Below are 24,011 nucleotides of genomic sequence, written 5' to 3' on the forward strand. Positions count from 1 at the left end.
TACTTTGGTCTGTAGCCAATCTTAGACACTTATATGCATTCAATCCTCTCTCTCTATTATTCTCCCTCAATCTTTTTCATTCTTCTCCCTCACTCTTCCTCTCGGTCAAAATATCCTTCTCCCTCAATTTCTATCGTTCTTCAATTGGTGTAAATTTCATAGCCAAGAGTTTCTTGTGAATTTTATCGAATTGGTGTGATAATTTTTTAACCACACCAAGTTGGTCTCATGATCTTTTATATGATCTGATTAATACCATATAAGTGTCTAAGAAAATAAGAAAATAAAAAAATGAGAGAGTGAGAGAGAGAAACTAAGGGAAAACAATAGAAATTAAGGGAGAAGGAGAGATCGACCGAGAAAGAGAATGAGAGAGATTGAGGGAGAACAATATGTAGAGAGAGAGAGTGAGAGAAATTAATATGGAGAACGTAAATACAGAAACCAAAAACCATTTTTATTTATTTTCAAATCACATAGGGGATGTTTGGAACCATGGTCGTTTTTCAAAAAAACGGTGTCACGTCAGATCCACATAGGTGTAAATTGATATAGAGAACGTAAATACAGAAACCAAACCCATTTTTATTTATTTCCAAATCACATAAGGGATGCTTGGAACCATGGCCGTTTTTCAAAAAAATGGTGCCACGTCAGATCCACATGGGCGTTTCAACAAATGCCCATGTATCTCATTGTTTGGTTCAACTGATTATTAAAAAATCGGGCATGCCTCGAAAATCGGGACCCCACCGATGCATGAAACGCCAAATTGCATCAGTGAACCGTTTTCCCCTACGGTTGACTGATGTGTATCCTATGTGGTGCTTACCTATCGGCACATACATGAAAAAACGGTGATGAAAATCACCTTACCAAACAACATAGTGTTGCTCACTACCTACGTGGCAGAAGCGCTTTTTTGTGAAAAACGAGTCTTAGAAGCATAGGCATTTTTTCTTGAAAATCGGTCACAAAAAGTGCCCACGCTTCCAAACACCATGATAGTCGTTGAGCAGGTAAAGATGACTATGAGTGAAAGAGTGTGAGTGAGATTGAGAGAGAGAGAGAGACTAAAAACCCTTTTTTTTTATTTTCCAATCACCCAACATTAAAGGGCAATTTCAGTATAAGCTTTTTATTATGTCCAATATGGATTAAGAGTCCCATGTTGGCAATAGCCACATAACCCTCCGATGACATGGCGAGGGCTTTTATAACTTGAAATGTAGAGCTGTTTGTTAGAGCTTTGTTAGTTTATGGACCAACTTGTAACCGAATTTTAAATGTACAGTTGGCTTCGACTATGATTTCACCTAATTTTAAACTAATCCAAAAGTAATGCTATTTCTATAATTCTTATCTAGATGGTGGGTCAATGGTCCAACTTTTCAAAAAAAAATGCATGATGCCATAATTGAATAATAAATATTTAAGTTTATTTTTAATCATATTGTTACTTTTTTTAATTTTCAATTTCTATCTTAAATATGATATACTAAAATTCAAGTAATTAATATGAAGAAAAATTTCTCACGTGCAACGCATGTGCTTAATTACTAGTAGATAAAAGTTCATGTTCCAAAGAATCACACGTAGAGATGTTGATAACACATATAAAATTAATGGTATTTCATAACTAATTGATTGAGCAGCAGCTCATAGACCACCTGAAAAGGAATATTTATTATTTGATCCATATCCTGACATAAGAAGTCCAATAGGAGCAATACTTGAAATGGCGATCCATAAAAAAACACCTATACTAAGATCGGCTAGAACAAGACGATAACCAAAAGGAATTTCTGAATAACTAAGTAGAATTGATATGACCGCTATAGATGGTACAATAATGAATAAACGAGTATCTTCTTCTAAATGGGAGAAAATCCTCTTTGAATTGGGTGGGAAAGTCACACTCGTTGGGGAGTTGTAGGGATGCACATGGATTGGATTGGATTCAAATTGGGTATATATTCGAGTCTGATCTATACCGCAAAGAGTAGGTCCTATTGCATTTTACAAACATCATTAGTAGAATCATTAAAGATGTTGGGTATCTGAAAAATCAGAAATCATACATGCTTTTTTATAGAAAATAAATAACGAAAAAGTAACATAGTGTTCCGAATTCAATCATAAATTCATAATATCCAATCCGATCCAAAAAAAGCCCACAAGGATATCCGAATCCGTTAATACAGGATCGAGGTTCGGACTAGATCGGATCATGATCTGGTCCGATTACACCCTACTCGGTGCAAGGTCGATATGGTATGAGTTGGACAAAAAGCTGATCCATACAGTGGTACGACGTGGCAGTTTTGAGATCGACTGCTCATCACCCTCCTTCCCTGGATGATGGATAGATAGAAATTAGAAAGTAGAACAGAACTATATTTTTTGACAGAAAACGAAACATAGAGAGAGAGAGAGAGATGATGGCGTCATGATACAGCGGTTTTTCCACCCAGGTGGCGACCCCTCACCATCTCTGTTCTCACAGCAAATATTCTACCCGCAGTGTGTCACTGTCGTGGAGGCACCATTTAGCACAAGAAGATATCGCCTGTGTAGTCTTGTCCACGCCGGTATCGTTCACCTGTTCGCCTTCCCAAGGCAAGTTATTCTCCTTCGAGTTTCGATTATCATTCTATAATTGTGTTGGTCCTGGCTATCCGGTGGTCTGGATATGGTCTTAACCTTATTGAACGGAGTGGCAGCCTTCACACTTGAACCCGTATTACGCTTGTCATACCGAGATTCAATTACGCAATTGCACCAAAGGAAGGAGAGGACAATAACAACCACAAAAGAAGGGGGACCAATTGGTTATCCAGGGAATCAACAAAATAGCAAAACAAACCACAAAGTCAAACTATTATGGTTTCGCACTGGAGGGTTTATAGAAAAATCGAACATTATGCAAGACTTTTCCCTCTTCTATGCCAAAATTCAGGGCAATAATGAACCTGAACGCTACTAGGGCTGCGTTTAGATGCACGTAAAAAGAAGGAAACTAAATGATTTCCTGGGAAAATGATATTCAATAGTAAAACAAATCCTATTACTAATTTACCTGGTACCTTGTAAGCTGGGAAGCAAATCTGAGTAGTTGAAAATCAGAAATATGAGTGCTGCAAGATATGGATCAAGCAAACCACGTATCTTTGTGCTATAATTGAACATATATTACACAAAATGTGGATATGATTAATGGATTTCATTTTTTTTTTAAAATTCCAATGGTACTTGAGGTTTATAAGAGAAATGAAAAGAAGAAATCTCTCTTGAATACAAAAGTTACAAAAGTATGATAAAAAAGAACAAAGAATTAACATGATACCAAAAAAGGAAAAATAATTGAGATTTGGAGATTTAAACTTTAAAGTATTAGATGATACAACATTTTCCCTTTCAAGAGCCAATGCTACATAAGCCAATATACGCACACATTTTTTTTTTTTGTTTTATTGTATTTCCTTGGGGTGAGGATTTATTACTTTATGATCACGTTGTTGCATCAAACTATTTATGTATAACTTGGATATCTAGAGTGTCAAACATGTGTGACAATTTGTCTCATTTGTTATAGATTATGTGATTTCCTACTCTAAAATCTAAATGATTATTTTACAATAAAAAGGTTGTTTTAGTTATGCTACCCAGAGAAAAGAAGAAAATGGCACCTCTCAAAAAATTGCAACTGATCTATTTCTTTATCAATAAAAGAATGCTATTAGTATGGGGGTCTGAAAAGAAAAACCAACTTTGCACTTAACTATAGGCAACCTTTTTTTTTTTTTTTTTGATAGGAAACGATAACTTTCATTAGATAATTGAAAAGATTACAGGCTTACCACCCACAAAATGGATGAAAAAAGAAAATAAAAAACTTACAAACAGGCCCAAAACAAAGCCTCCCTAGTAACTCCTTGCTTAGCTAAAGTGCCAGCCATTCCATTTGCTGACCTTCTTACCCAATTAAACTGCACCCCAATCTCCCTTGCTAAGCTAATAATCTCTCTTAGAGGCTGTCTAAGAGACCACACTCCCAGGTTTCCAGTTTGCATCCACCCTATTACCAGCTTGGAGTCTCTTTCCACTTCTAATTGCTGCATGCTCCAATTGTTTCGCCAGTTTCAAACCTCAAAGTAAGGCCATTACTTCTGCCCTTAATGAATCTCCCATCCCAATTGGGCCCGAGTGACAACCGAGTTAAACTTCCCTTGCCCTCCTTATTCTTCCCAACATATTTAATCATAGAAAATTCAATAGTTACTCTTTTAATCCTAATGTACTGTCCTACTGATGCAAACTCTGCACTCTTGGAAGTTCTCATCTCTATGGGTTGGACGTCAAGACTCTATGGGGAACATGCCCCTAGGTAACATTGGGTCCAAATCACAATTATTGGTGATACATTTGCAAATAATATTGTGAACAAAGTAAAATACTAAAACTAAAAGATCATTACCTAATGTCGGTCTCAGCTATCTGGGGTCTTGGGAGGGGTGGACTGGATATGACCTAACCTTTGGCATTTATTCAAGGTGGATCCTCTCAGATTGAAGCTGCATTCTCATGCTTGTCAGCCCAAGGTTTTACCATTGCATAAAGCAATCATCCATTGAACAAAGTAAATTGCTGAAAAAGTTAAAATGTTACTGAAATTTTTTGACAACCAAATTCTACTTTGCTTTCCCATCCTTATCCTTCCCAAAACATTCTATCATTGACAACCCAATATTAATATCAGATGCCCTTTCATCATAAGCATTGAACTATCAATACAAACTTCATATTCCTAGAAGCTCAAGGTACATAATATGACTAGATATGGGTGCTTTGTGGGGAATATGCCTCTAGGTCAGGGCCAAAACCACAGTAATTGATGATATCTTGCAAATCTTCGAATCTTAAAAGCTTAAGGTGAAAATTAAATATATTTTCAATTCTTCTCTATATGTTTGTGATGATTGGGTGCATACAATTTTCACACAATTATGATTTATGAGTTTGGGGAAAATTCTCTTGAATGAAACTTTGTTACTGGTTTGTGATGGTTGGGTTCTTATTGTTTTCCAACCTTTTTGGGTATTGCTTTCTAACTATTATGCATATGTAACAGACACTTAAACATTTCATGTTTTACTTCCTTGAACATATAAAAAATGCTGCTTTAACATGTTTTACTTTGACTTGCTATCATTTTTTGCTAAACTCTCCATATTATTGTAAGACCGAGATGGTTATATTCCTAGTTTTCATTTATTATTTTCTTAAGTATTGTTTAAAATGCTTACCTTCTTCATTTGGAACCTCCAGCTTGGTGGTTCACCGGCATTTGATTCATCACCTGATATTTTTTTACCATATAAGAAGGTTTTCACACGTCCTTATTTCTCAGGCAGATCTTACTTACCATTACCAATAACATGTACTACTCCCATAGCAACGGCAACCAATCTGGCTCCAGGTACCCCTGTTAGGCCGACAAGTATATTAGTTGTTGGGGCCACTGGAACTCTTGGGAGACAAGTGGTGAGGAGGGCTCTGGATGAAGGCTATGATGTAAGATGCCTCGTAAGGCCTTGGCCAGCACCTGCTGACTTCCTTCGTGATTGGGGTGCAACGGTTGTCAATGTAAGTTTTAAACCCAGATGCTTCTATTTTATTCAAAAGGAACATTATGATCATTTGTATTTATGACTTTATAGTTATCTGTAACATAACTTTTGTAAATAAGTTATTATCATCTCCTATTTCTTATCCCACCTTAACTGTTTTCTTATTAGGGTGGATCTTTGGAATGTCTACTGGCTTTATATGTTTCCCCTTTATGGAATTGAATTATCCTTTGTAAGCCAATGACTACCTAGATTACACTTGTGTCAAGTTAAAACCTGCCAGACCTTATACTTCTGGACCTGGCTGACAATCATGCCAGGTTGGAATTGGATATCCTCAATTTTTTTTTTGTTCATTTTCCTGGACCCAATGCATATAGGGTTGATAATGATCCATTTGTTAGGATAATCATTTAAACTATATAAGACTGGATAAGGTAACGCCTTCTCATTCATGCATCTGATTTCACAGAACCTTATTTCTTTGGTAGGTAACTGATAGACTTTTATTAATATATAAAATTTAAGAGTACAGGATCAGACCAAACACCCTATGGAAGGTTAGCCTTAGATAATCCCACCAAAAGGAAAAGAGCAGAGAAAGAAACTTTGATCATAACAATTATATCACTTGACCCCAATACATGCTTTCCCTTGTGACCCCTTATTTTGCCATCTCATTTTCAAATCTTGGTATCCATGTTACATTTGCTCCCGACTACAATTACATTGCAGAACCTTATCTATCACAACTACAAAACCAGAGTGGGTGGGTGATCTGAATTGTATTGGATGGAATGAGCCACGCGATGGGGATAGTCCTCCCCCAAACCCTCCAACCCCGATGAAATCTGGATCTGATCCCAGGTCTTGCTACTCTCAGCAGGAGACTTTACCAGAAAGCTATCTGGAACCTTCATTAGAGCTATATTTCTCTCAGTGGACTGAGAACGACAACTGCCAACTCAGTGCCCAACTCAACAAAGCATTCTCCTAACTGTATGAGATCAGATACACATATCTTCTTGTCATTCCATTTTATCAAGCGCTGCATCCTCTGTCAAATTGTGATCCACCCTTAGATCGTTTCTCAATGCTTCAACCTATGTCCTTTTTTTGCCTTTCCCTAGCTCTTTAAAATTCCTGAAGTCAGATTAGATTGTTTCTTTTTACTGGTGTAGTAGGGTGGTCTTCTATGCACATGCTAAAACAACATTAGGCTACTTTCTATACTTTATCACCTGCTATGCAGTTGATGCTTTTTCATGATAACATGTAGTGTGATTCCGGAAATTCTTGAATTTGTATAGCAATTTGATCTGTATTATTTGTTTATTATCAATAAAATATCACCGGTTAATGATTAAAAGAATTGGGTAGCAATTGGAATGTCTTTATGATACCTATTTTTTTTCGACTTTAGAGGTTTGTTTCATGCTCATAGTGTAATAAGGTTAGGCAATTATTCTGTAAAAGTTTTTGGTCACTTGTAGATGGTGAACATTGTCATCCCAGGTTGCTTTAAGAATGTCACCATATAAACCATTCTCTTCATTCTCTCTCTCTCTCTCTTCCCTTAATTTGGCCTAAAATTTGCAATTTCTAACTTCATTTGAGCAGACAGACTTGAGCAAACCAGAGACTATACCTGCAACACTGGTTGGTATTCATACAGTAATTGATTGTGCTACAGGACGCCCAGAAGAGCCTATAAAAATGGTAAATACTATCTAGATTTTTTTTAGAGTTCCTTTTCCCACACAAGTATCCAAGTATGGAGAAGTACAACTGTGGGCCTTTCAACAACTAGTTTAAGAAGAGTCATTTGATTGGGTCAACGTGTCTTCGCCGTCTCTTATTACTTTTATTAGTTTATAGTGATACTTAATACAATATTTTACATTACCTTTAAAAAACTCTATAAATATTTAATTTGTTATGGTAAATAAATGTGAATTTTGTTGTTATGGGACCACTAACCAGTACTTCATCTTCAAACTGTCCAATGAGAATTTGTAAAGTTGGTTATCATGCTAATCTCCCAGAATGGAGGTCCTGGTCATAAATGCTTAAATGGAGGACATGGTGCACCTGCATTATAGCACCGCAACTCCTCTTACGGTTGATCATATTTTTCCCTACCAAATGAAGGAAAGAATATTATCAATTCAGAATTCTCATTTTCAGTTCATAGCAGTGCTATTTGTAATCTGAAGAGCTATACTCGAAGTAGCAAGGAGGAGAAGAGAACCACAGAACTGAAGAGAATGTCGAACTGTACTAGGCAGTCGACCAGTCTTTTATTTATAGATGAATATAGTACAAGGTACAAGAAATTACTGGGATGCCCCTGATTAGTGATGGGACACCCAGATGACTTAAATCATTAAACAGGATTAGGCCCATTAACATAGGCCCAGCTACAAGATAAGTTAAACATAAGACTGGGCTAACAAGAACTCTTATCAGCCGAACATCACTCTAACATTCTAACACTCCCCCTCAAGCTAAGCATGGATATCAATCATGTTTAGCTTGCCAAGTATGTCCCTGAACTTTGTTGATGCCAGCCCTTTTGTTAATACATCTGCAATCTGCATCTCTGATGGAGTATAAGGTACACAGAGTTCTCCTGAAATAATTCTCTCTTTGACAAAGTGTCGATCAATTTCAATATGTTTTGTCCTGTCATGCTGTACGGGATTGTTGGCAATGTTGATAGCAGCTTTATTATCACAATACAGCTTGAGAGGACCCTCAGTCTTGATACCAAGCTCATTAAGGAGAGTTCTGAGCCATAAGAGTTCAGCAACCCCGTGTGCCATAGCCCGGTATTCTGCTTCTGCACTTGATCTAGCCACAACATTCTGCTTCTTACTGCGCCATGTGACTAGGTTTCCTCCCAAGAATGTACAGTAACCTGAGGTTGATTTTCTGTCTCCAACAGACCCAGCCTAATCAGCATCAGTGTAGGCTTCAATTTCAAGTCTGCTGTTTTTTCTGAATAGGATTCCTTTCCCTGGGCAAGTCTTCAAGTATCTGAGGATTCTTTCCATTGCTCTCATATGAGGGGCCTTTGGTGAGTGCATGAATTGACTGACAACATGCACTGCATAGGCAATGTCTGGCCGAGTAAGGGATAAGTATATCAGTTTTCCTACCAATTTTTGGTACCTTTCCTTATCACAGTATTCTTCACCCATTGATTCCTGTAATCCATGGCTTGGTTCTATTGGAGTGTCTGTTGGCCTGCACCCTATCATGCCTGTTTCCTCTAGGAGATCTAGCACATACTTTCTTTGACATATGTAGATTCCTTCTCTTGATCTAGTAACTTCAATCCCAAGAAAGTATCTCAGATTTCCCAGGTCTTTGATCTCAAATTCTGAAGCTAAGAACTCCTTCGGCCTCTTCATCTCTTTCACATCATTTCCAGTAATCACCATATCATCCACATATACAATGAGTGCTGTAAGTTTGTCATCCTGTCTCCTTGTAAACAATGTATGATCTGCACTGCTCTGAGTGTACCCTACTTTCTTCATGGCCAAACAAAGTCTCTCAAACCATGCCCGAGGAGATTGCTTCAAACCATATAATGCTTTCCTTAGTTTACATACCTTATTTCCAACATCATATCCAGGTGGGGGTTCCATGAATACCTCTTCATGAAGATCACCATTTAGGAAGGCATTCTTCACATCCAGCTGATGAAGTCCCCAAGAGAATTTTGCTGCTAGCGACAGTAGAACCCTGATTGTGTTGAGCTTTGCTACTGGGGCAAAGGTTTCCTTGTAGTCAATTACTTCCTTTTGTGTAAATCCCTTTGCCACAAGTCTGGCATTGTACCTCTCAATTGACCCATCTTCCCTGTGCTTTACTGTGAATACCCACTTGCACCCAACAGTGCCTTTCCTCTCTGGCAGGTCCACCAATTCCCACGTCCTTGCTTTCATTAGGGCTTTCATCTCCTCATTCATGGCTTCTTTCCACCTTGGATCAGATGCCGCCTCTGAATACCTGGAAGGGATACATACAGAGGAAAGAGCAGACACAAAGGAATGATAGGCAGGGGATAAGTGTGAGTAAGAAACATAATCAGCTATGGGATGCCGAGTGGTACAAGAGCGAACAGGCTTACGGAGAGCAATAGGAAGATCCAAATCTTAATTGAGTGAGTCGGAATTACCTTGGATTGCAGAGACAGATTGATCTGAGTTCAACTGGTTGCAATCATGAGGTTGAGGGGCCTTCTTCCTTCTACTGTATGTAAGTATCTCTTTCTCTTGTTTACTGGAACCTTCAGAAGCATCAGCCGAATCTGGAGAAGTGATTGGCACAGTGGGAGTCTCACTAGGTTGACTCGGAATGTTACAGCTAGTAGTAGTGGAAGGTGATGAAATGGGAACAAAAAAGAAGGGAGAATGAGAATCCTCTTCCATCCTGCTACTCTCCCCCTGAAGAGGATTCTGAGAAGACTGGAAATAGGGTTGAGACTCAAAAAAGACTACATCTCTGGTGACATATTTTTTCTTGGAGACAGGATCATAACACTTATACCCCTTTTGCGTATGAGAGTACCCCAAAAATATTCCCTTTGTAGCCTTAGGATCCAGCTTGGTTTTCTTTGGATCCTTCACATGTATGAAGCATGTACAACCAAAAACCCGTGGGGGAAGAGGAAATTCTGGAAGAATGGGACACAAAACAGAGAAAGGGGTCTTCATACCCAGTACCTTAGATGGCATCCGATTTATCAGGTATGGTGTAGTGAGAACAGCTTGAGACCAATATTGCTTGGGCACATTGTGCTGGAAAAGAAGGGCTCGAGCTGTCTCCAATAGGTGCCTGTTCTTGCGCTCAGCAACCCCATTTTGCTGAGGGGTGTAAGCACATGATGATTGATGTAACATGCCTGCATCTTCCATGAATGAGTTTAGGGATCTTTCAAAGTATTTAGCTGCATTGTCTGAACGGAATTGCTTGATCTTTTTATCAAATTGTGTTTCAACCATCTTGCAAAACATCATAGTTATCCGGGGAACTTCATCACGTCCTTTCAACAGATAAATCCAAGTGCACCGAGAATAATGGTCAATAAAACTGATAAAGTAACGGAAGCCATCAATGGAAACAATGGGAGAAGGGCCCCAAACATCAGAATGAGCCAAATCAAAAGGGGCTTGAATTTCATTACTAGAAATTGGATACATTGATCTGCATTGTTTTGACATTTGACACACATCACAAATTAAACTCTGACTCGGAATGCCCTTACATAATTCGGGAAACAACATTGCTAAAGAAGAAAAAGACAAATGACCTAGCCTAGCATGCTACAAGTGCAGCCTAGCTATTGACTCCACACTTTCCGGACTAGTAGTAGAAGCTTGCAAGGCTGAGCTGACATTTTCATCAAAATAGTAGAGGCCCCCATACTCATGACCACTCTCAATCGTTCTCCTCGTCAATCTGTCCTGGAAGACACAATGAGAAGGAAAGAAAGTTATACTACAGTTCAAATTTTTTGTAAGCTTTGAAACAGACAACAAATTTGAGGTAAGACTAGGAACATGTAGGACTGATTTAAGAGAGAGATCCTTGCTTAGGTCAACCACCCCCTTTCCAGAGATGGTGGAGAGGGACCCATCAGCTACTCTCATCTTATCCTGGTCAGACAACAAATGATATGTAGAGAATAAGGAGGACATATGTGTCATATGGTCAGTGGCTCCGGAATCAATCACCCAAGAGGTAGAATTAATGAAACTAGTTGCACTAAATGCAGAGGCTGTACCTAATTTGGCAAGAGAGGTGGAAGCTAAAGAATTGTTCTTCAGACGGGCTAATGCCCGGCTGAGAACCTCTACCTCACTAGTTGTGAAGCCCGAAGTACTTGGTTCAGAGGAGTCGGCAGCCTGCCTTGCGGTGGAAGAGGACACTGTCTGAGTACTCTGTGAGTTGTCACTACTGTTGTTGGTGGCAAGATTCCCACTTGCTGTGTGGCCCTTATGTTGCCTTTTGTCCTTTCTCAGAGCAGCTGGCTTCAGATGAGGGTACAAGACCCAACATTTCTCCTTTGTGTGTTTCTCACCACCACAATGGGTACACTTGAGGGACTTCTTGTCTGAAAATCTATTCCCCTTAGTGGAGACTAAGGCTGAATGTTCTCCAGGTAGTTCTGTTGATTGTGTCTGGGAGTCAACTTGCATCTCCTTTCTCCTTACTTCTTCATTCCTCACCAGGTAGTAGACATGGTGAAGCTCAGGTAATTCATCTCTCCCTAGAATCTGTGACCTTATACCTTCATATACAGGGTCAAGACCCGCCAGAAACTTGAAGGCTCTGCCCTCCTCAATCTGCTTGTCATGCCTCCCCTTATCATTGGCATTTTCCCAATCCAAAATTAAGTGGTGGTCAAGCTCTTCCCAGAGGCCTTCTAGTGTTGCAAAGTAGGTTGCCACGGACACGTCTCCTTGCCTTGGGGCTGCAATGTCTTGGTTCAGCCTATAGATTCTAGCATTGTTCTTTTTATGGCCATATGTCTTAGATACTTTTTCCCAAATTTTAGCAGCTGTAGGGAAGTGATGAACAGTTCTGGCCACCCTAGGAGTCATAGAGGCCAGCAACCAAGACATGACTGTGGCATTTTCCTTGCGCCACACGGTGTATTCAGGACTGCCAATTTCTGGTTGTTTCTTGTCTCCATCCAAATAGCCTATGAGTTCACGAGAGGTAATGAACAGCATTGCAGAGACGGACCACTCTCTGAAGTTATACTCATCCAGTAGCACACTTGTAATCTGCAAGCTGTGCAGATTAGGGTTTTCCAGGTTTGAGGACCTTGTGACATGTCTGTTATCTCTAGAGGAAACTTCACCAGATGGTGAGGACATCCTGACTTCAGTCCAAGAGTTGTTCACAGTACTATAGGTGGTTCTGTTAAGGACTGGCCAAAGTGGTCACTGTTCGGGTACAGTAGTAAGTAAAGGTCTGTAACTGAACCAGTTCAGTCCAAGAGTAGGGCTGATAACCGACCTGAAGAAAATCTGTAACTGAAGTTGCCGCAGTTCTGTAAGAGTCTTGCTGATGCACCGAGACTGCAACTGTAGAAGCTGATGCACCGAAACTGCAACTGTAGAAGAAGCTAAGTCTTTACCACTTGTTCTGCACAAGTCTTGCTGGAGCATGAAGCTGCAACTGTAGAGGAAGTTCTCCCCCTCTCGGCTAGTGCTAGGACTGCTGAATCAGCCCTCAACCAGGTCTGTCCTATACAGACCTCTCTTAGTAGCCCAATAGCTACTACTTGCTGGAAATAATCTAGTAGGACATCTACTTCTGGGTCTTACTTCCCTTGAGTCCTACAACCAAGAGAAACCCTAGGTTCGAACTTGCTTTTTACACTCCTAGGTCTTTACTGCAGCAACCCAGAAAAGGAAGAGAGAAGATGAAAAGACAGCAAGAGAAGAGAGTGCACCTGCTGAAACCAGGAAGGAGCTAATGCTCTGATACCATGTAATCTGAAGAGCTATACTCGAAGTAGCAAGGAGGAGAAGAGAACCACAGAACTGAAGAGAATGAACTGTACTAGGCAGTCGACCAGTCTTTTATTTATAGATCGGATAGGGGTGTGGCCCGAACTGCCTTGGGGCGGGCCAGTTCGGGTTGTTGCCCTTTGTGCTCGTAAGGCCCGGGGTCAAAGGGAGAGTTCGGGCTCCTTGTGGGGAGTTCGGACTGCCGGTTCCTCCTTTCGAAGCTCGCGCCTTGGGCGTACTGTCGTGCCGAGCTGTTGCCTTTGCCACGTGTTGAGTGGTTACGAGGTCGGGCCAAAGTGTAGTGCGTATTCCAATTTCGTGCCACCCGGGCCGCGCAGGACTATTCCAGCCCCGCTGCCCTGTTGGTTCGAGGAGCCATCTACGTGAAGGATCCAGGGCTCCTCATCCCAGTTCGCGTTTGGCCTAACTAGGAGAGATGCCACCCTGGCTGCTACTTCATGAGGTTTGGACTCTATTGGCTTGGGAGCTCCGGGCTCACCCGAATTGGGGATCTCGGGCTCAACCGGCCTAGGGTTTGACATTCCAAATCATCAGCTTCAATTGTTTACTATTGGTATTTTTATGATGCCACTATTTTGTAAGCACATCTTGCCATATCTCTTTCTATAGCACCATTATCCCAGCTCACCAGTTGAATGCTTTGATAGTCCAATCAGCCCAGGTTTATCCAGCCCACTCATCAAAGTCAGTAATAGTCTCTTCCAAAAATGGTCTAATGAAATCCTACAAACCAGCACTACACTCTACATTCTGAACTAATCTTTCCTAGTTCAGCCCTACCTTAACACCATAAACCGTATTGGCATCCAATCACTAGTACATTTTCTGTAGGATTTTTAAGGACCAAACTTAATGTTCTGAATGAGCAAATTTCTGTTTTGCTTTCTCCTTGCCTACTTACATCATGCCAGTTGTGCTACTAATTTATCATATATTTTAGTTAATTGTTTTTTAACCAAATTAGTAAATTTAATCTGCTAGAGTCCTAACATTTTATCCCTGAAATTTTAGCTTCTTTGATTGACGTATGGCATTGCAACCATGAGGTCTTATGTTTAAATTTCAACCTACTGACCAAAAGTCACAACACAAGCACATGCACACCCCCATGCATTTATATATGTAACAAGCATCATAGTTCTTTGCAGTTTGGTTTAGTACCATAATATTGTAGGTTTTATATGAAATGTGCGGCTTGTGCTTTGGATTGTGTAGAGGCATGTCTAAGGCTTAGTTAACATTTTTCTCTTTAGTTATTATGACTTATAGAGTTTTGGCCTGTTCTAATCATCTTGTTCTATTTAGGTAGATTGGGAAGGTGAAGTTGCTTTAATACAATGTGCAAAAGCAATGGGAGTTCAGAGGTATGTATTCTTTTCTATTCACAACTGTGACAAGCATCCCAAAGTTCCTCTAATGGAGATCAAATATTGCACTGAGAAATTCCTTCAGGACTCAGGTTTAACCTACATTATCATTCGGTTATGTGGTTTCATGCAGGTAATTTATGAGCACATACTAAGATTATGGGTTTTTCTTCCATGATGCCAACAAGTTGCTAACCATTGTACAATTTTAATTAAAAAAAATAAAAATTAGGAAAAGCAAAAAAAAATTGTCAACTCAAAATTTCAGCTTTTAATTAGTTTTTTTCCTGTTTATGCTTTTATGCATAAAAAAGCTTATGAAGTTGCTTTCATTTATACTGGGATGGTTCTAGGATCCTTGTAGTTAAGCCTTGTTGATTGGTATGATTTACACACTGGGAAGGCCAAGAGATTATTCATTGGAATGTAGCACACCAAAGGGGCTAATGCTTGGTATGATGGTAAATTCTTGAGTTGACAAGCGCAAGTAATGCAGATTTTGAGTCTGAGAATGGCCACTTTGTGCAAAAAATGCTGGAGAATTGGAGATTGGTCCTGTATCCAGTTTACCCTTCCCAAGACCCTGGACAGCCAGGACCATCATTTGGTGATGACCTTTTTAACATAACATTAACTAAGGAGAGAAGCTATTTTTCAGTCTGTTTGGGTGTGGATTTCAAAGAAGATAAGAATAATGTAATTACCTATTGAGGATGCCCTACATTTGTGCGCCCTAAATTTCTAATGTTAAGAATTTTAGATTTTAAGGCAACAGATCCAGGGGTTGAGTACAGAAAGACGAGTTCAAGGAAAAAGCTGTAGGAGAGCTTTTTCCCTATGGATGTTCTTTCAGTAGTACCTTTGTTTGGGATTGGCCAAGGAGAGAATAATGTAATAGACTGGTCTCCAAGATTTATTTATTTATTATCTTTCTTTGCGTGAGGTAAAGTAAGATTTCATTGATCTCAAAAAATCCCTGTATTGTGATTTATTCCTTTAAAAGACATGAATAGCCAACCATGAGTGAAGCCTTCCCAAAATTATCTGAAAAACTTTTAATGCTGAAGATGCCTTTTCCTTGAAAATCCTAGAATTCCTTTCCTGCCACAAACCCCAAAAAAACTGCTGGAATCATATGCTAAGTAATTCTGCTCCTCTTGCTTAGACCATCCAGCCTCCATCCCTTTAAAAACACTGCCACTGACTGTGGATGACATCCCTTAACAGTAAATATACTCAAAACCTTTACCTGAATCAGCCGAGTGAAAGCTGCAATGCAACAGTAAGCGGTACATGATTCAGCTGCCTCCCCAGACATCATACAATCAAATGATGACACTGCCATGTCCTTTCTTGCTAAGTTATCTTTAGTGAGAATTCTATTCAGTTATGCTGTCCACACAAAGAAAGCCACCTTAGTTCACATGGAGAATTCTTACCAAGTTATCTTTGGTGAGAATTCTATTCAGGTATGCTGTATTCGTAGGGACCTCCTCATGTTCTATTGATGCCAAATGCTCAGAAAACGACTTAACTGATTACTTGCCTGATTTCTCCCACATCCACACCCTGCTGTCTGATGAATGAAGATAGATTCACCTGACTGCTATATAGCCTCTGTAACATCTCCACCATTGAACCCGCTTCCCAATCATTTAAGTTGGTCCGAAACTGGGGCACCCACACCATATTTTCATTCTGAAGCTGTAGGCAATCTGCCAAACTTACCTGGTTACCTCCTTGTTCATAGCCAACTCAAATGACCGGTTTGGGAAATCTTCCATTAAAGATCTTTCCTCACACCAGGCTATGGTCTGCAAGATTCTTTTAGAAAACTAGAGAACAAGTGGGTGAATTAGATTGGGAAAAATGGGGTTACTTTTGCTAGGTGCTTGTCATACTTGGACCTCAAAACAAGAGAACATAGATGCCGATCCAAAAGGTAAGAAATTGGTGAAACCGGTAAGCATAGATGAGTGAGGAGTCAAATGGTGAGACATTAGTGAAACTGGTCCTTGTTTAGAAGGATCAAGGCACAATCATGGGTGTGAAACTGGTCCTTATTTAGAAGGATCAAGGCACAATCGTAGGTGTAGGCTGCTCCAGTGGTTTGCTTTTATAGATTATTTGTTTCTTCTCCTGCAAGAAAAAGGTTCTTATCTGAATTTCACTACCAAGCAAATTTGACGCTTCACAAGGTTACCTTTATGGTTAAGAACATAGAAGATTTCAAATGACTGATTCAAATAACCAATATACAACTACTAAGAAAATCCTTATGAAAAGGAAAAAGTACTAATCCTACTTTCCTAAACCAATATTTGCATGGAAGACCTTCTGTAGGATATGTGTGGGGCTAATAGTAGTTCTATGGACAAATAATAATAGAATATATGACCGTTGTGTGGTGGGCCTAGAAAAGCCCATGTAGCCAAAATCCATGACCCTTTAGAGTCTCACCTGGCTAAATAAGGGCTGTTTGCAGTCTTTTTACAAGCTGACTTTTTTTTTGCTCCTGGTCCTGCATTATTACCTCTAGAGTGATGTATTAGAGCACCTAAATGAACTAGGAGCAAAGAAAAATGTGCTTTTCTAAAATTAAATAATCCAGTGGCATCAATACACACACATGTCTCTCCTGGCTTTTTGTTCTAGTCATACATTTTGTCTGGTGATTTTTGATGCATCATTGCCTGTGCAGGGTCTGATTGGGCAGTATGCAGTGTAGGTACTAGAAGAGAAGTCTGTCTGGGGAACTGATGCCCCAACAAGAATTGCTTACATGGACACACAGGTTAAGATTTAATTGCAGTTAGGTTCCGCTTTAGTTTCTTGATGGCAAATATGCTCAATTATAAATTACATGGTGCCTATCCCTTTGCTGTATAAATGAGTTTCCTTTATTTTGGGATTTGCTCTAAATGAATTCCTTTCTTTTCTAGGATATAGCTTGATTAACATTCATAGCTTTACGAAATGAGAAAATCAACAAGAAGCTTCTCACGTTTGCTGGGCCTCATGCATGGACAACCCAAGAGGTAATAAAGGATTTCTATCTTGTCAGGGCTCATTTTCATTATTTGCTTGAGCTTGAGAGCTTTTTTTTTTTTTTTGGTGCCCAAAAAAGAAAAAAAGAAAAAAAAAGGCAGAGGTTAAGGTCTGTATCCAGTCTATCCCAAGATCCTGGACATATGGGATCATCATTAGGTAATGGCCCTTTTAATTGCAGCTTGTCAGCAAATGGTCATTGCCTAGGTGAAAAAGAAATGAAAATGTAAGCTTTATCCTTCAGTATTGTGATTGATCTTTACTTTGACAGGTGATAACATTGTGTGAGAGACTTGCAGGACAAGATGTGTAAAGAGACTGGGCCGAATGGGTCCTAGTATCTTCTCTTGTAATATCTTTTCTTTTATTGTTGGCTAATGAGCCTCTCTTAATGGGTCTGTTATTTCTTTTTGTTTAATCTCTTTATGTTACTGCCTAGCTGGCCGCCCACTTAAGGGCATACTTGTCATTACTCTAACTTTAATTCTTAATAAAAAAGGATTAGAGGAGAAAGGGAAGATAATTCAATTCTTCTTCTTCTTCCTTCTCTTTTCACCATCTTCTTCTCTTGTGTTGCTGCTCTTACTTCTCTTCTTCCTTGTTTCTTCTAATCTTCAAATTTACACCTAATATTTGAGGACTGATTTACATCTTGGGAGAGAAGATACTAGGACCCATTCGGCCCAGTCTCTTTACAAGATGCAAATGTAACCACTGTCCCTGTCTCAATCTTGAAGTTCATTCGCCAACTGACTCGGTTCTTTCAGTGGACAAATGATGTTGCTGATAGATTGGCATTTTCAGAGGTGATAAGTGGTACTTTAGTTGTGTCCATATTTTTAGTAATATTACTCAATGTAACAGGGATACCTCTTTTTCTTAAAGGAAAAAATGGCATAGTCAAACCCATCTTGTGCATTTCTAGGAATGCAAGATAGTTTGCTTAAGAAAAACACCTTTTAAAGAAATTTTGTCAGTCTCAGATTGGACTAGACAGTTGGAACATTTGGACTGAGAATGGCAGCCAAAGCATTTTTTGGCATGCCTAGTTCTACAAAATGTTGACTTGGTCAAACTCTCCCAAATACTTGTATTAATAGGTGTTATAACCTATGATATTTATTGTTCTAAGCTTATTTTGATGTAAAATAGTTTCAAAAGTTAATTGGGAACTGTTTCCTATTTTTAAAATATTGTTTTTCACATTTTTTATTTAAGCAAGTTAAATGGTCAAACTGGAGGGTTGGACCATTCAACCAATGATCCAATGACCTAACGGTTTTCTGTCCAGTTGAAGTCTGAAATCTTTGTTCTAAAGTATTCAGAACTGTTTCCTAGTTCTTGTTTCTAACTATATGGTGTTGATTATACATATCCTGTTTCATCACTCCTCTTCATTGAGGTTCATATCATTGCAAGTCTCATATCATTTCTTACAACCTTAACCCATCCATTTTATTTTTGGACTTCCTCCCCTGTTTACTAGAACTATCAATTCACCAGTCATCCATCTCAACATCCTCATCTTCACTACAATTATTTCATTGGATTAATCATCATCCAAACCTCATCCCGACTATATGGGGTTGGCTACATGAATCCTGCTCCACAATTCCATTCTGTTCAGCACAACATCCATTGTTAAATTATGGGGCCCTTAAATCATTTCCCACTACAATCATTTTGTTGAAGTATTGTTTCTAAATTGCCTCTTTAAAACATCCCTTTCAATCTGATTTTGGAGCAGTTCCTTGGTTGTGTAGGAGAAAAGGGGACTCATACTGTAAAACCCTAATCTCCATGCATTAATAACGGGAGCTAAGGAAGTCTTGACCGGTGCCTGTCTAGATCTCTAGGACCAAATATTATACATTACTGAAGTAGTTGTCTACACTCTTCCAATTTAACAGAAATTTGTCCTTGATAGTCTAGAATAGTAAAACAGGATTCTTGTAGCCGACCTCAAATGGCCTGATAAGTTGAATGAGTTGTATTAAGATGTGTCTCCATACATGAATATTATGAAAATGTGCAAATTGAGGATAACAAAAGTGGTACATGAAGCAGGCAGGGAGTCTAGACTTGTAAACCACTGTCTGTTGCATCGTGTATAGGATATTTGTCTTCTGTTGAAGTTAATATGTTTTTTTTTTTGAGAAAAGATAACTGATTGTATTAAATAAAAAAACAGGAAGTACATGAGAGGATGTACAGACTACAGGAAAGGACCAACACCAGAAATTACATAGGCAGAAATCTTTCACTATACGGATTTTCCCTAAAGATGTCTGATTTTGCCAAACCATCAGCTGTTGAATTTAACTCTCTGGGAATCCAGGTTAGATTTACAACCAAGGTGTCCAAAATATCTCTGGCCTCAATCAGGTAGTGTGCTAGCCTCCAGGGACCTCCCTCCTTCTCCCCTAACCATTTTATAGTATTTGCAGAATCACCTTCAATGGTTAGAGCAGACCAGCCCTTATCTTTAGTTATTTGAAGACCTGTGAGTACAGTCAAGATTTCTGATTTTGTAGAATCAGCAACCCCAATTGGGTCCAAGTTTAGTCTAAGTTCTGACTCCACTTTTGCATAGAGAACACTAGATCTGTTTAAAGATCCAGATGAAGAAAAGAGGATTTCCCCCAAGTTTCTTTGCAAATCATTCAAAGAAAATCTTTTGAACTCCACAGAAACAGATGCCCACAGGTTGCCCAAGAATGAGATATGAAGAAAATCTTCAAAACATCTGGATCTGTTTTCAAACATATGATTGTTTCTTTCTTCTCAAACACATCACATCGGCAATCATGCGCCAGTAAATTTTCCCCCTACTACCAAGGCCAATACCACACTGCCATTGCCAAATGAAATCAATAATGTGTTCAGGAACAACCCAGCTGTACCCGTCAAGATTGAGGAAATAGGGCCAAATCTTCCTTGTTCCTGGGCAGTGTAGAAGGAGGTGATCGGCAGATTCACCATCCCTCAAACAAAATGGGCAAGCATGGGGAGAGATAAACAGTCTCAGTCTGCCTTGTTCTTCTTCTGAACCAAGTCACAAGTTTTGATTTTTTTAGGCAAGCCTCCCACAAAAAAGGATACTCGGGGGGGGGGGGGGGGATATGAGAACACCAGATCCTCTTGTATGGAAAGCTTGCATTAGAGATTCCCAGTACCAGGGTTCCGAAGGACTTAGTTGAGAACTTGCCATTAGGTTGAAGCTTCCAAATATGTTGATCTGGGGTTGCTAAGGAAACGTAGACCTCACTTAGAGAAACTAAAAGATTTGTAGTCTCATCTATCTCTACATTTCTTAAAGGTCTTCTAAAATTTATTGAAGTTAATATTTGTTGAAACATTTTGAGGCAGATGATGTAGTGTTTTGACAATGTTTTTTGCTCACCTAAACTAAAGTTAATTGGACTGATGATTATGATAACCTCATTTCTTTAGTTTGGTAATCATAATCCAATTTCCTCCATATAGTTGGGACAAAAGATGATGTAACCGTTTTTTGGTCACGTACCATTTTTTTGGGATGTGTAAAATTTTTTGGCTAAGTACCTCGTGTTTGACCTGGTGGTGACGTGCCTTGGTGATGAGCTACTCGGTGGCGAACTTCCCGGGGGAGAACTGCCTGGGGGCGAACTGCCTGGTGATGCTTCCTGGTGGCGAACTGCCCGGTGGCGAACTGCCTGGTGGCGAACTGCCCGGTGGCGAACTGCCTAATGGCGAACTGCCTGATGGCGAACTGCCTGGTGGCGAACTGCCTGGTGGCGAACTGCCTAGTGGCGAACTGCCTAGTGGCGAACTGCCCGGCAGTGCTCCTTGGTGGCGAACTGCCTGGTGGCGAACTACCTGGTAGTGTTCCCTGATGGTGAACTCGTCACTTGACTTGCTCCTAGGCGGTCTGCAACTCAGAGGATGGTGGAGCTCCCTGGTGCAGCGCTACCCGACTACCCCCTGCGTGTGGTGACTTTCTCTCCTTTGTAGACGGCGGGAGCTGAGGGACCTGCGGGAACTGAATCAGAGGACCCGGGGGTATTTTCCCGGCGGGGACTCTCCGATGCCTAAGTTAGCATTCTGATTACAGAGGGCTCGGAGAGAAATGAGAGAGCTAGAGAGCGGGGGTTACCATACTCTTTTTCTCCCCCTCTGGCTTTGGGGGTCGGAGTCCTTATATAGTGGTGCCCTCGCGGGTTAGGTGGGTAAAAAGCCTTCAAATGGTAAGACGTCATATCCCGTCAGAACCGGGGTACGGTGATGAACTCCTCGAGGTTGTCAGGTCGGCGCCTGTCAGTCGACGGATCGGTGTCCGGGCCAGGTCGCCAGGCCGGCGCTTGTGTCAGGGTCAGGTCACCAGGTCGGCGCCTGTGTCCGGGTCATGTTGTCAGGTCGGCGCCTGTGTCCGGGTCATGTTGTTAGGTCGGCGCCTGTGTCCGGGCCAGATTGCCAGGTCGGCGCATGTGTCAGTCGGCGGGTCGGTGTCCGGCCAGGTTGCCAGGTCGGCGCCTGTGTCCGGGTCATGTTGTCAGGTCGGCGCCTGTGTCCGGGCCAGATCGCCAGGTCGGCGCATGTGTCAGTCGGCGGGTCGATGTCCGGCCAGGTTGCCAGGTCGGCGCCTGTGTCCGGGTCAGGTCATCAGGTCGGCGCCTATGTCCGGGCCAGATCGCCAGGTCGGCGCATGTGGCAGGCTCATCCGGCCAGGTCGCGCAGTTTGCGCGGGCCGCGCGCAGTTCGCGCAGGTCGCGCGCAGTTCGCGCAGGCCGCGCGCAGGCCGTGCCAGGTCGCGCCAGGTCGTGCCAGGTCGCGCGTAGGTCGCGCCAGGTCGCGCCAGGCCAGCCAGACCGTCGCCCGGGGGGGGGATCAACTTGGTAAGTTGTTGCCTGGGGGCTTGCCTAGTTGTCACGAGGTGCCACGTGTCGCAACTTCACTGGAGGGCCAAATCTGCCCTCATCAAAAGATATGGAGATAGCTTTGATCTCGTAGAGTGTGGCTATGTTGGAGAAATTTTCTCAAGTTGTACAAGTGATTAAAAACCAAGAAAGCAATGAAAATACAAAATAAGCAGCAAACCATCAATATTATTTGATAAGAGACAAATGTAATAGAATTGAGATTAAAAAAGAGATGCTAAGTTAACACATTACTGAACCTTTCTAGTCTTTCTATTTGGTCATTGTCTTAGAAGGTGTTATATGTCGTTATTTTTGTTCGGTTGTTATATATCCTTATTTTTTCCTTACCTATTCATCTATTTTGTTTTTCCAATTACTTGTCTTTTCCTTTTATAATTGTTTGTCATCATCTTTGAATCCAAGCAGCATTTTGTTTATGGAAGATAGCATTCTATTTGTCTGGAAATATTTTCTTAGGTTCTCACAAGCGATACAGTTTTCTCAGTTCCCATGACAGAGACATATAATCTTCTTGGGGTGGACCCAAAGGACATTGTGACGTTAGAGAAGTATTTGCAGGATTACTTCACAAACATATTGAAGAAATTGAAAGACCTCAAAGCCCAGTCAAAGCAGACTGATTTCTACATCTGACAGAACCAACTTCTGTTTTTGTCTGTACATTGTGTAACGACACGCTGGAAGTATGTAAGAGTTAACTAAAAGGGGCCAAGAAGGTATTATATTTATCTAATTCTTCTTCCTTTTTCATTGTTCTTGTCATACGAAAAAAATGGGTAAAACGGATGAATTGACACCATCTTATGCCTTGGTATCCAAAGAGTATGAGAGAAAACACTACTTGTGCGTTTAAGCACACACCCAAGACGTGAAGGCAAGCACAGAGTAGGGTTATAAATGGGCGGGGCCTGGTTTTGGCCCAGGTTTTGCAACATTTTGCGTGGGTCTGAATATCTGAACCTGAGGCAGATCTTCTCTTGGTCTGGCCTATCTCTGTCCCCACGTAGGGTGACAACTGGCCATTTCTGTTAATTTCCCCAATAAGGTGAGTCATTTATCTAGTTCTCTTGTTGTGATTGTTATTGGTGGTGATTTCTTTTTCTATTTTTATTTTTTTTTTCTGCTTTCTTTCCGTCCTTTTCTTTTTCTTTGCTTTATTTTTTTAATATTTTTCTGGTAATGGGCTACACAATAGGGGTAGCCCTCCCAGAAACCCCTATACCTCCCAACCCGGGTTAAGGCGGGATTCGGTCCCAGGTCTCTGCTATAACCAGCTAGAGACTTTACTAGCAGGCTAGCTGGCACCTTCGTTCTTTTTCTTTGCCTTGTGTATGTGTAGTTGCTTGATCAATTCCAGTCAGAATGACCTTCATATGATTCAATTGAATTTAAATAAACAGTTTCACTACATTAAACACAATAGCATTAAAAATAGTTTGCCAAGTAAATATGGTGCAGGCTGTAGCTAACCAAAGGAGCAGAAGAATAAAG

The 24,011-nt window shown here is 40.5% G+C and overlaps 1 pseudogene across 1 annotated transcript; it reads left to right on the plus strand.

The window, feature by feature from the left end:
* The first annotated feature begins 2,361 nt into the window (after window positions 1-2,361).
* LOC109113883 (protein HIGH CHLOROPHYLL FLUORESCENCE PHENOTYPE 244, chloroplastic-like) lies at window positions 2,362-23,270 on the plus strand (annotated as a pseudogene). Its single transcript, XR_016075887.1, has 9 exons — window positions 2,362-2,619; window positions 5,415-5,646; window positions 7,251-7,349; window positions 14,492-14,686; window positions 17,255-17,347; window positions 17,496-17,591; window positions 17,873-17,901; window positions 18,296-18,407; window positions 22,977-23,270. The product of XR_016075887.1 is annotated as a protein HIGH CHLOROPHYLL FLUORESCENCE PHENOTYPE 244, chloroplastic-like (transcript).
* The last annotated feature ends 741 nt before the right edge of the window (window positions 23,271-24,011 follow it).

Source organism: Nelumbo nucifera, chromosome 5 (genome assembly GCF_055504915.1).
Source record: "Nelumbo nucifera cultivar China Antique chromosome 5, China Antique-T2T, whole genome shotgun sequence".
Taxonomy (NCBI): domain Eukaryota; kingdom Viridiplantae; phylum Streptophyta; class Magnoliopsida; order Proteales; family Nelumbonaceae; genus Nelumbo; species Nelumbo nucifera.